This window comes from Homalodisca vitripennis, chromosome 7 (genome assembly GCF_021130785.1).
Source record: "Homalodisca vitripennis isolate AUS2020 chromosome 7, UT_GWSS_2.1, whole genome shotgun sequence".
In the NCBI taxonomy this organism is placed as follows: Eukaryota; Metazoa; Arthropoda; class Insecta; order Hemiptera; family Cicadellidae; genus Homalodisca; species Homalodisca vitripennis.
Genome location: NC_060213.1, coordinates 143624257 through 143637889, shown reverse-complemented (window position 1 = coordinate 143637889; position 13633 = coordinate 143624257). Strand labels below are relative to the sequence as shown.

Sequence of the window (13633 nt, the reverse complement as noted above, 5' to 3'; positions counted from 1 at the left end):
TTACAACAAACGCAACAGTGTGAGTCACAATCGATATATAAGATGTTTTTTGACTAGTAACTACCCCCAAAAATTTTCATAATTTCCCTTTGATTAAATTCATCTCCATGTCAAACTTTTAATGCATACATTAATATATCATTGAGAAGACTATAAAGTTTATGTGAACCTGCAAAAGCCTAAACAATCCATTTGGCCTCAAATTAGGTTTGAACCAATATACAGTGTGTTCATAAGACGGCGTCACAAACTTTCGTGCTGGTAGTAGTCATGATTGCAAACCAAAAAGATGTCCTGTAAACGTAAGTCGAAAACCTGTATTTCAGCTGCTATTTTGTAATTTATATAAAACAATTATCTCTTGAACTATCAAAGCTATGTATATATCTGTACTGTGTGTATACAAATACCTATCTTTGCATCTAGGTTACGACAAATAAGAGGAGATCTAACAAAAAAAATTTTGTGATTTGATTCAATATTAACAAAATTGTGCCTGTTAAAAATGTTTAATTTCAAATAACAAAGTTAATCAGTACGGTTATAAACACATTGTTAGATACTTTTTTTAAATTTTGATTACGATTCCAACGGTATTTTTCAACAAAGTCCGCCAGTGCGTCAGCGAACGCGACCACTTGAAAGCTATGTTTGCACAAGCCGGCAACAAACACACAAGCAACAAACATTATTGTCAGCTGAGAGGCATAGGCTGTTTTGATATGTTAATCCAAAGTAAATCGGATAGTTAAACTATAAAAAGCGATTAATCGATGTGAAAATAAATTTTTCTCTCCGCATCTGTGTTTAATTCTATGTACTACATGCCCGGTACAGAATGTGTAATCGGCAATAAGCCAACATAAATCATAACAATCGATGTTGTAATTTACCCTATGCCATAAATTCATAGAAACCGGTAGAAGAAGTAACCAGCGGTAGTTGGTACGTCATCCGGAACCGGTTTCCGTGATCCAGTTCAACTACCGACAATTATCGCCTTGTCCATCGGTTATGTCACAAGGACCGGTCACGTGGTCCGGTAATCAACCGACAAGGAGTCGCGGCTTCAGGACCTTATTGTTCATTTTGAATTGTCTTCCCTTCACACTAAACCACACAATGCCATGGATTCCTCTAGAAGTAAAATGAACAACTCTACAAAAACATCGTACTTTGAGGCATTAAATTCTTGTTGGAATTGCATTACAATGTAATCTTGATAAATTTAGATTTGAAAAAATGTGGACATCGATTCTTCTAGAAGTGAAACTCAATAAACCTTTTTTTATAACTAAAATCCTTTCTGGCACAAGTTCTAGTTTCAAATGTTTCTGACTAAATTTCAAAATATGTGCGAGTTTTGCAGTTGAAAAATATAAGGTTTGTTTCTTTTAGAAGCAAAGTTTAAACCAATAGGAAGTTACTATAAGAGCTAAACTACACCGTATCCTTTCAAGCATTGCATTACATTGTACCTTTCGCATCTATTGTAAACATATTAGATTTGATTTTTTCTAAAATCTTTTTTTTATTGCATTTTCGATACGAAAAAACTTGTAGTATAACTGAAGACAACAGGAAAAACAAACTTCGAGAGCTAAAAACTATGGCATTACAATTCATTCTTACTTCAGTACCTTTTGTTATGACGAAATTTTGAACTTTGATTCTTCTAGAAGTAAAACAAAAGACAACATGAAAAACAACTTCCACAGTTAAGTTGTTTATGGCATTAACTTAAATTGTAACTTCGGCATCTTCCCATATAAAAGAGATAATTTTTATGAATTTTTTTCGACAACCGGTGATATTTTCTCAACAAGGATACTGAGATGAGAATTTAGAAAAACTCATGAGTGTAAAAATATTGATTTCCAAACAGCAGTTCAATTTAGTCCAAGAACACTTTTATACTTCAGATAAACATCACTATCGCTCGTGTTCAAACCAAATAGCAACTTTATTTTTAAATATGCAAAAAGAATTCTTTAGTTTCTTCAAACAAAAAACAAATATTTACTATCCTGGGCATCTAAAAACATCTTGTATATTCATAAAAAGGGAATAAGTGATAATTTCACTACTGAAAAATATTTAAATATGCAAATATTGTAATTTATTCATGTCAGTATTTTTTGTGACGTAGTACATTTAGCATTATTTCCCCGATCAAGGAAATATATTTACATAAACCTACATAGATCTGAGAAGCCTACTTCTGTCAAAAGAAAAAACTAAGAAGCAATTTATAACAGTCTCTAAATGTATACTAAACGTTAGATAGTAACTTTCTCTTTTATATCTGCATTACACTACTACTGTACTGTACTGTACTGTACTGAATAAGCACTGCATACTTACTATTAGCTACAATGTACACTTAAATTAATATTTTTACTAAAACTTGCAATGTTTTTCTGTGCATATTTCCTTACTCTGTGTTCATCAGTGATCGCACAAAAGGTTGAAATAAGAAATATTACTATCAAGTTTACTCTATGCTCTCAAGACTATACGTGAAGACAAATTGAAAACAGTGGTTAAAAGGTAGCATTTGAATACATTTAACACTCTTACAATTCATAGTATTCGTATTAAATAAAAATCCTTTTTTTCTATTTAACAGATTTTTTCGTGCAAATTTACGATAAATTAATAGTTATTCAACTGTTCGGGGCGGAGGCGAATCCAACAAATAAGATATGATTATAATCAGCTCCAGTCTTGACATACAGGGTGTTCATTGTCGCACAGAAGAGCATAATGTGGAGGAGCTCCATCTTCTTGAAAATACAACATTAATGAAAATAAAACTACAATGGCTAGTTGCACACTACTCGGATAACTGGTAGAAGAGGATCAATTGAGTTGCCAGCAAGGTCTCCAGTCTTAACACCCTTTGACATTTTTTGTGGAGTCACTTGAAACCAGTAGTTTTTAAAAGACATCCCACTGGTGTCCAAGACTTGAAAACAGGATCACTACGATCACTACTGAGTGCAGACGCTTAACCAGAGCAACTTTTAGAGAGGTTAGGCAAGAATTTGAAAATAGGATTTTTTTTAACAGCAATGGCAACCAATTTGAACATTTGATTTGAAGTTTACAAAGGATTTACAACAGTATTCAGTGAGTAATTTTGTTGTTATTAGCAGTAGTACAGTAGTTTGTAGACTAATAATTGTTGTGTACGAAATTACATTATTGGCTGCTGATACCAAACGGCTTGACCTATTTCATTTTTTTACCAAAATACAGCATTAGTCACAAGATATTAGTTGCCATTTCAAAGTTTTGGCTTTGGGTACGGGGGGGGCATGAGGGTGATCTTCCCTAATTTGGAATTTTTTTTCCCCCCAATTAGTATTATACTGTACATTCCCGTTTATAGAATTTTGATACTTGATCTTTTTAAGTCTTTTTATACGAGTTTGAAGTTTTCAAATGAACACCCTGTATAAATGTTCTATTTTCAATTTGTTTTATGTATATAGATTATGATTACTATGGCTTCGTCACAATACTGTACGATGCGTGTGGTGAACACATTACCGGTGTTCCGATGTTGCGCAGCAGCCCGCCTGTTTACCGGAACCAGAAGCCCAGCGAACGCCGGTGTTTGGCCTGGAGAGAACAACACTGCTGCCCACAATAGAGCCATGTGAAAGTGTAACAGTAGATCATGTAAGCTCTTCTTAGCCCTCAGGCATAAACACGGTGCACCTATTTCAATATTACCGTTTGAACTATTCTTCAATAATACATGGCCTCCGCATTTAGACGTTCTAAATCAAAAGATTTACCTCGATCTTAACTATAACAGTATTATGCCTTTAACTCACTCGTCCTTACAATTTACGTTAGTAGAGTAACTTAAATGTAAGTAATAAGTTTCCACAAGTAGAAAACACATTGTTTTGTAATAACCGTTTATAAATTCTTATATGTATTGTTTAATCTTAGCATGAGTAGAGAAGATTTGCTTCTAGCGATAACAGTAGTATTAAAATTATTGGTCGAAATCTCTTTACATCAATAAATAATAAAGCCAATCGCCAAGGCTTTCAATTATATATCTCATACTAAGTTTAATCCATTTCTCGACCAATATCACTAATGTTTTAATTTAAATTTTCTGATAATATTTAGATTTTTTTACGATATGCAACTAGCTACATCTTTCACTAAAGTAATTAAAACTATCTTTCACGTGTTCCATTCAAAACAATTTTTGTGATCTATTATAAAGTATCTTGTGTATTAACTTTGGTTTTAATATATTCCACAAGTGGCACCACAGAGTTTGGAAATTTTGAGTTTTTTTCCCCAAAATCCAAAAGAATTTCTGCGTTGAGTTGACATATTATGAAGGGTCAGGAAGAATATCCTTACCTTAGAAAGATTTCCGTGAGCGTCGGTGGGAGAAAGGTAGCGTGCGCGACAGTAGCGACAGCCACAAGTCTACTGAGCGGGACTCGGGCCCAGAGGCGCGGAGGTAGGAGCGCTGCCGGGTGGGGGCGAGTTTGGTGTACGGACGTCGCCTCACTACAAGCTTGATGAACAAAGCCTCTCGTAAACAAAGCTATTAAGATTTGCATCGCTCTTGATTGAACAACTGCTGGGTATTTTAGAACTGTGTTCTTGCAGCACGTCCCATAGTCTGTTGTGTTTGGTCATTTTCAACGTTTGTACAAGCTTGAAGAACAAAGCTATAAGATTTGCATCGCTCTTGATTGAACAACCGCTGGGTATTTTAGAACTGTGTTCTTGCAGCACGTCCCATAGTCTGTTGTGTTTGGTCTTTCATCATTTTCAAACGTTTGTACAAGCTTGAAGAACAAAGCTATAAGATTTGCATCGCTCTTGATTGAACAACCGCTGGGTATTTTAGAACTGTGTTCTTGCAGCACGTCCCATAGTCTGTTGTGTTTGGTCATTTTCAACGTTTGTACAAGCTTGAAGAACAAAGCTATAAGATTTGCATCGCTCTTGATTGAACAACCGCTGGGTATTTTAGAACTGTGTTCTTGCAGCACGTCCCATAGTCTGTTGTGTTTGGTCATTTTCAACGTTTGTACAAGCTTGAAGAACAAAGCTATAAGATTTGCATCGCTCTTGATTGAACAACCGCTGCTGGGTATTTTAGAACTGTGTTCTTGCAGCACGTCCCATAGTCTGTTGTGTTTGGTCATTTTCAACGTTTGTACAAGCTTGAAGAACAAAGCTATAAGATTTGCATCGCTCTTGATTGAACAACTGCTGGGTATTTTAGAACTGTGTTCTTGCAGCACGTCCCATAGTCTGTTGTGTTTGGTCATTTTCAACGTTTGTACAAGCTTGAAGAACAAAGCTATAAGATTTGCATCGCTCTTGATTGAACAACCGCTGGGTATTTTAGAACTGTGTTCTTGCAGCACGTCCCATAGTCTGTTGTGTTATGGTCAATTTTCAACGTTTGTACAAGCTTGAAGAACAAAGCTATAAGATTTGCATCGCTCTTGATTGAACAACTGCTGGGTATTTTAGAACTGTGTTCTTGCAGCACGTCCCATAGTCTGTTGTGTTTGGTCATTTTCAACGTTTGTACAAGCTTGAAGAACAAAGCTATAAGATTTGCATCGCTCTTGATTGAACAACCGCTGGGTATTTTAGAACTGTGTTCTTGCAGCACGTCCCATAGTCTGTTGTGTTTGGTCATTTTCAACGTTTGTACAAGCTTGAAGAACAAAGCTATAAGATTTGCATCGCTCTTGATTGAACAACCGCTGGGTATTTTAGAACTGTGTTCTTGCAGCACGTCCCATAGTCTGTTGTGTATGGTCATTTTCAACGTTTGTACAAGCTTGAAGAACAAAGCTATAAGATTTGCATCGCTCTTGATTGAACAACCGCTGGGTATTTTAGAACTGTGTTCTTGCAGCACGTCCCATAGTCTGTTGTGTTTGGTCATTTTCAACGTTTGTACAAGCTTGAAGAACAAAGCTATAAGATTTGCATCGCTCTTGATTGAACAACCGCTGGGTATTTTAGAACTGTGTTCTTGCAGCACGTCCCATAGTCTGTTGTGTTTGGTCATTTTCAACGTTTGTACAAGCTTGAAGAACAAAGCTATAAGATTTGCATCGCTCTTGATTGAACAACCGCTGGGTATTTTAGAACTGTGTTCTTGCAGCACGTCCCATAGTCTGTTGTGTTTGGTCATTTTCAACGTTTGTACAAGCTTGAAGAACAAAGCTATAAGATTTGCATCGCTCTTGATTGAACAACCGCTGGGTATTTTAGAAATGTGTTCTTGCAGCACGTCCCATAGTCTGTTGTGTTTGGTAATTTTCGATCTGTGTTTCTAGGTTACATTGTTGTTAACGTCTTTTATTTGTCAAACAATTAACCATCACAGATTCAGACAGTGTCTTTGTAAAATAAAATGACACATTTGAAAAAAATTTAATGACGCAACCATGAGCGCATCCAAAATGGTGCCGCTGTGGCCAAAAAAAGGCGTCTTAAAAATCAATTTTGATATTCACAGAACTCCAAATATTCCTGATAGTACATAAACATGAAACATTATGTTAGTGTACATTTAGAATCTTTATCTTAATTTGTGTTTGAGATTTTATAAGTTAAAGATAACATTGGACCCTATAAAGTGTATGTAATGATTAATCCAGTTTTGCTAGACATATTTTGGTCAGTAAATCTATCGCGTAAGACGCAATATGCTTCAACAATGAACTTGATACATATTTGCCAAGTAGTAGGTGTATGTACATTTCTATTAAGATCCCCCTGTCTATAAGATATGCAGAAAAGTTTTGAAGGATTCTGAAGATTTACCCTCATAGATATGATTGATCTCACTAATGAATGTCATAAGAGAGAGGTATTCTACTAATCATGTTAATATTTGCTGACACCAATTTATTCGTAAGTTTTTCAAAGTGCGTGAGGAATTGCTTTTGCTCTGAGTATCTACAGCTTGTTTTAACAATTAACTTAACAGAGACATTTCTGTAATAGGCTGAACACAAATTTTACTGTTATCAGTTAAGAATTTGCCTGCTTTAGTCAACACATGTACTGAGTAAGAGAGAGTTGATATGTCGCTACATGCATACATTTTTATGTATCATTTTTAATATACAGAGTGTAATATATAGATTACAAACATTTATATCATTGAACGTAAAATTTTAATTAAATGTTACAAGACAAAGAACTCCAATCGACTTTCTGTTGACCTCGCCTTTGAATGTCCGTGACAAATTCACTTTTATCGTTACATTAGGCAGTTTCTCGGCTTCCTTGACTTTACACTCACTCGTTAAAATTAGTTCCAGAGTTATAAATTCCAATTAACAGTTGTATCCAACTCCGTACTTTACAGCGGCGCGGCGCGATCCACGCAATGTTGTTTACATAACTACGTTACAAGCAGGTACTCATAACCACTGTTCTGGCAGTTCTTGCTCCTGCTTCCTTTGTAAATGCAGGCAAAGGAAATCAAAGAGAAGTCTATCAGCGCGTATCTGCATTTTTTTAAAGTATGCGTTTTTAATTTAAGACTCATACTTAATTTAACACATGTTTCAAAGTGTTGACTTTAAAAAGCATGCTTTGAGGAATTCAGCTTAGGGATAACAGGATTTTGAACATTTGCAATTGTTATAGGTTATAAAAAATATAACAACGTTTCGAGGATTGTAATCTATACTCTTCGTCAGGTGGGGAGGAATTAATACATGCGAAAATAAAGAACAGAAAGAAGTAAAGAAGGGAAACGAAAAGGTTCACTAACCCAAAAGCTGCTTGAAGTCCAGTCCAAGCGTTGGTATTGCACAGGATGCAAGTCCCGAGCACAAATCACAAGTACGAGGATCATAATCACTATAAATGGTGAAATATGTACAATTATTGAGATTAAAGTGTCCATTTACGTTTCAACAATCGTAATCTATTCTTGATATATTATGTCGAGAATTTTATATTGTGATTAACAAACATAACTTGGTTAGCCGTATAATCCTACCTAAGAACTGAATGAGTACAAACAAGGGAGGAGTACGACAAAACGTGTCGCGTAACAGACTTCGCTGAGGTTGCTTATACAATTTTAAATCTATAGGTAATTTCATTCTCGAGATGCCCTGTGGACTTATAGGTATACAGATAATCATATAAAAAAGAAATATCCCCAGCAGAATGAGATATTGCCTCAGCCCCAAGAATGATACGCTTCGACGACGCTCAAGCAAATTGACAATTACCATCATAGAACTTATTCTTGACTACGTAGATATACAGTTTAATGGGAAAGTTTGAAGGTGATATCTTTCCTGAGGTATCTAAAAAAATTATACAAGTTCCGGTGAACAAGCGGCGAGGGTACTAGCGGCAAGAAATCAAATTTTGTTACCAACTTTTAACATTGAATTTTTAATTTGTTATATTTTTCTTTTACCTCTATGAATATAAATAAAACATTTTAAAATTTGACACAATTTTAATAAGTTTGATTCCAAATTTATTTTTCCTGCTATTTCTTCACTGCTATCATAATTTTATAAGGCCGATGTAAACATATTCATTACGCTGAGACAAATGTCATAGATCGACATAAACCACAATCGAATTCAATGTTGCCAAATAAAAATGAAGATTCATACAAACTTTCAAGTCTATAGGTAATCCGGTTCGATCTGGTTGCTGGTTGGGATTGCTGGCATAACTCTTATATTATGGACTCACATCGCGTTACGCCTGAGAATGAAGTACTAACGATCGTTCAGTAATAAAGTACTAAGAATAAAGTACATCCCCTCTAATAATAGGCTTCACTAACGATCAGTCAATCATATCCCCTAGAAATATATTCAAGACTTGTATTCATGAGTGGTATTTAAGAAATATAATCAACCATGGCATTGATAAACTACATAAAAGGAGAATAAATAGATACAAAAAATACATTCTTAAATAAATACTATCCAATAATATATTAATGAGTGGTAACCAAGAAATGCATTCCATCATGGTCTAAAATATACATTCAATATTGGTATCCAGGAACTATATAAAAACTATATCAAAGAATGATATATTAATGGTATCCAAGAACAAATTCAAAAATCTTATCTAAAGTATAAAAAATCTCATAAATATCTTATCTTATCTTATCTATGAATGGTGTCCAAGAACTTTATTCCATGGAGGTATCTATGAAGTAATGAAGTGAGTAAGTTCTTGGACATCTAACTCGAGAAGTGATCAAATTTGACGTTCGAAATATCTATCATACTTGTAAAAATTGGTAGATTCAAAAATTGTAAGAAATTCTTCAATATATCAGGGGACTGACAGAACGGTGACCTAAGCCACCTGTAAGGTGTTAAGAGGAAGGATAGACTATTTGCCAGATACGCTGTCAATCCTAAATATCATCATTTTAGGCCGTGAGAATAATATTAAAAGTGAAACACTTAGGTGCACATAGTTTTAATCAAATTCCATGTGGGACGTATATATGTATATTTTTGTAAAACAGTTAATACGCATACAATCTTTTGAGTTGTTAGTGAAATTTGTAGCTTTGAAATATTTTTATAATAAATTTAATAAAATATAAAACTTTTAACCTGATAACTAATAACAATATCGTAACGGTTCAACATGCTTTGATGCGTATTAATCATGTATTTATAATTAACGGGAAAGATATATGCACACTAAGTTCAACATCTTCACTGACATGCTTGAAATCTAAGTGAACATACGTGAGAATTATCATTGCATCATAAAAAAATTAGTAACTAGTATAATACTATAATCGCCGGCGAATGTGTTGTATACCAAGACTATTGTAGCTGTAGTATACAATGTTAATAATTTGGCTACCAAGCGATTCAATATCTGATAATATGACCATAACATAACCTTCGCCAGTGAACGTGTTATATACCAACACTATGGTAGCTGTAGTATACAATGTTAATAATTTGGCTACCAAGCGATTCAATATCTGATAATATGACTGATATCACGACCATAAAATAACCTTCGCCAGTGAACGTGTTTTTATACCAACACTATTGTAGCTGTAGTATACAATGTTAATAATTTGGCTACCAAGCGATTCAATATCTGATAATATGACTGATATCACGACCATAACATAACCTTCAATAGCGAACGTGTTAACTTTTTATAAACCGATACAGTACACCTGTGGTGTTGAAGGACACGACAGAAGGCGATGACACAAAGTTTTCCCAACCAATTCTGTGTGCTTCTATGGTGCATTATTGTTTGATTGTACTCAGTGTGTTAATAATTTGGTTCTTTCAGTTATTCTCGTTGTCATCACGCACTGTTGTAAGACCAAAATAAAAATGTTGGAATTTTATTCTAACTTACAAGATGTGCCTATGTACAAAGTCTTTGAGGTCTTTTTATCAGGGAGTATCGTTTGGCCAGATAGACAAACAAATGATTTCAAGGTTTTATAATTATTCAGCCTATCACAAAAAACTATTCAGAATATCTATGCAAAATTCATTAAATATCTTGGATACTCTATTTTGAGTACAAATGACTTGACGCCTTGGAGAGAACTAATAACCAAATTATTGTATATGTAGGCGATTCGGAGTTTTAAGGTATTACCAGATTAACTTCCAATTACATTGGTTCAGTCCAGATCTGGATTTCACAATGATGGGTTACAGTTAAAATCTTGAACTTGTTATAAATAGTTTTAACCCTTTCCGGGCCAGGCGGCAATATATTGCCGCCATAGATCGTGTCTGAAAAGTGCCAGGCGGCAATATATTGCCGTCGGTGACATACGCCGCCTTGATATTCGCCGTTTTCTTAAATAAATATGACGTCAAATGATTAAAGTTTTATGTTTTTTTATTTGTAGATAATTAATATGAATATCATTTTTATTTTTGAGGTCTATGCATTTTTATTTCGTAATTGTCACGTGACATTATCAGCTGACTCGATCTATTGTTGTTAATTCTTTATGCTTTAGTGTAATCGTACTTTTGTATGCTGGATTCTTCTCCATTATTTTATTTTGTGGTTGTAAATACTAGTAGTGTTAGTAGTTACCTGCTTAGCTATTGTGTGTAGTAGTTACAGTGACTGACAATTTGCGATCTCTCGGGAGTGAAATTGTAAGTAGCATAGAAATAGAAAAAGTGTAAATAAATTTCAAATAAAATTGTGTAAATATTTCTTGGTAAATAGTGTTTTTAACTGTATTGAAACTGTTTATGGATCCTACAATCATCTGTTTACCGGTACATCCATAATGTGAATATTTATATTAAGTCTCTTGCAGTGTAAGAGTCAGTTGCTTTATCATTTATAAAATGTTGCGAAGTACAATTATGCGTATTTATATAAAATGTGTCATAAAAAATTTACTTATGAGAGAAATAACACAAAATTTTGTATGGTTGTTCCTTTCTAAATTTTCAATATAATAACATAGCTTCCTACGGTAAAATTATTTTTCCTTTTTTAGTTATTTACAAAAAAAAAATATTAAAAAATAAAAAAATTTTTATGTAATTCATTAAAACATTATTTTTTTTAAATTTAAAATTACTTAAAACTACATCTATATATTTTTTTGTTGATAGTATATATCTATACGAGTAATTTGGTGCAACTTTTAGGTCATTCTCTAATTTTTATGAAAAGTTATAAATTTTAATCTAAAAGACTGCAAAATCGCCAATTTTAGCCTGGCACTTTTGACTAGTCACAAGGGGATATGATATGTGAAAAAATGTTGCAACATCTCATATTTGGTCCTGGCCCTGAAAGGGTTAATCCCATTTTTTCAATTATTTACATAATGAAAACGCCGACAATCGACACAGAATGTAAGGAACAATGCAAGCTGCAATTCTGGACAGACTGAACTGTGTCAGGTCGGCTTTACACCATTGTGTTTCCCTAATACCTAATACCTTTAATTTCGATGTGAACGTTGAGATTAGCTCTAGCGCACTTTCCTCTTGGTGCACCTTTTGGAATCTGACGCTGTCACAGACTTGACTCCTAGAATATGAATCCGAAACAATTCGGCGACGAAGAAGCTTAAAATAAACCATAAAACACTGACGTTGAATAAGCTCTCCCCACCACAGCAACGTTATGTGTAAAAAATAGGTCGTTCAACTGTGCTTAGAGATCGTTACACACATCGTAGTGCACCTAATGAGACAATAGAATATGCTTTCACCTATATTACACTATATTTTGTAGTCTATGTGTCTCTGATGTCGAAACTATGCAAAGAGCTTCTCGTCACAGACGTTTTTGGAATCTCTTTAGACAAATATGACTCCAGATTCCAGAAGTCACGTCTGTAACAGCGGCAGATTCCAGACGATGCACTGAAAGGAAGGTGAACTTTAGGTAAACTCAACATTCAAACATTTAACATGATATAATACTCGATCTATGCTCTTATTTAAGATTTTATCTGAACCCATGGGTGCCATTCCCTCGTATGTTGAAAAAATAAGGTACTTGCGTAAAATAAAATACGTCCATGTATGTTTAGTGTTAAGGTGTAAAGTTTTAACGCTTTATCTGAAATAATTTAAAATACATAAAGCCGTCACCATACCACGTGACTACTGATGGCTTTGGTTGCCCCGTATTATTTAGTTTGTATGCTCATGTTGGTAACACTGTAAGGTACTACCACAGAAACTAATAGGCCACTTAACAGTAACGTTGTTTTTATTATGTTTGAAACTACTGATACAGCTGTTCTTGAACATGTCGAAATCTGCCATTTAAAAAACCTTTAGAGAGCTGTACCTTCTTAACGAGTAAGTTACAAAGAATTGTGACAACGATAGATTTTTAAATTTTTTATACCCAGCATTGTAAGAAATTATGTTATAAAGTCATAAAGGACTATGAATTTTTTATTTATATACGGGTATTTTTAATGTTACTAAAAAGTAAGTAAATTTTCCCGTACACTTTCCTGTAAATTTAGTCGTGTTTTAATACCAATGTTGACGCAATTAATTGAAACCCTGCAAAATACACTATAATTAATATAAAATTATTTAATATTTTGTCTACACTAGTCTATATATCAAAATTTCGAATATCATATTAATTATCCCCTAGGAGTGTAATGTAACAAGTTTTCATTTTATTACCATTTTAATAAAAATGTATAATGTGTTGATATACGGTTCAGATGTTTCAGTTGGACCGGAAACTCACAAATGGGGTTGGATCTCTCAGGCATGGTAGATACCTCCGGGACAGAACCGGGGTTAAAATATGCGAACCTCCCTCAGCAGCATGGAACGTTGCCAGAAGCGACGGTATTGTGTCCTGAGCGGGCAGGCACTACCAACGGATTTTCGGTCCAGTTCCTCGCCGTCTTAATTAGACGATTGATTCGATTTTCATCTATTTAAATATACAATCAGTTCGGATTTCCTGCCATAACAGGCACACATAGGCCTACTGTATTCACACGAAGTATCTCTAATCATTTACATTTAGGTTTAAGGGTTTGGCAAATAAAGAATGTACTAACTGATACTATTGTTTTATTTTATACAACTACGCATATACTAAC

At 34.2% G+C, this 13633-nt stretch overlaps 2 protein-coding genes across 2 annotated transcripts in view; one reads left to right on the top strand and one right to left on the bottom strand.

The window, feature by feature from the left end:
• The window catches only part of LOC124366453 (retinol-binding protein pinta-like), a 135260-nt gene extending 130722 nt beyond the window's left edge, over nucleotides 1–4538 (bottom strand). Inside the window, exon 1 of the mRNA XM_046823021.1 lies at nucleotides 4396–4538. The gene's annotated coding sequence lies outside the window, so the exon portion shown is untranslated. The remainder of the gene's footprint in view (nucleotides 1–4395) is intronic.
• Nucleotides 1–13633, top strand: part of LOC124366449 (acetylcholine receptor subunit alpha-like 1) — a 727733-nt gene that overhangs the window by 637606 nt on the left and 76494 nt on the right. The window lies entirely within an intron of this gene.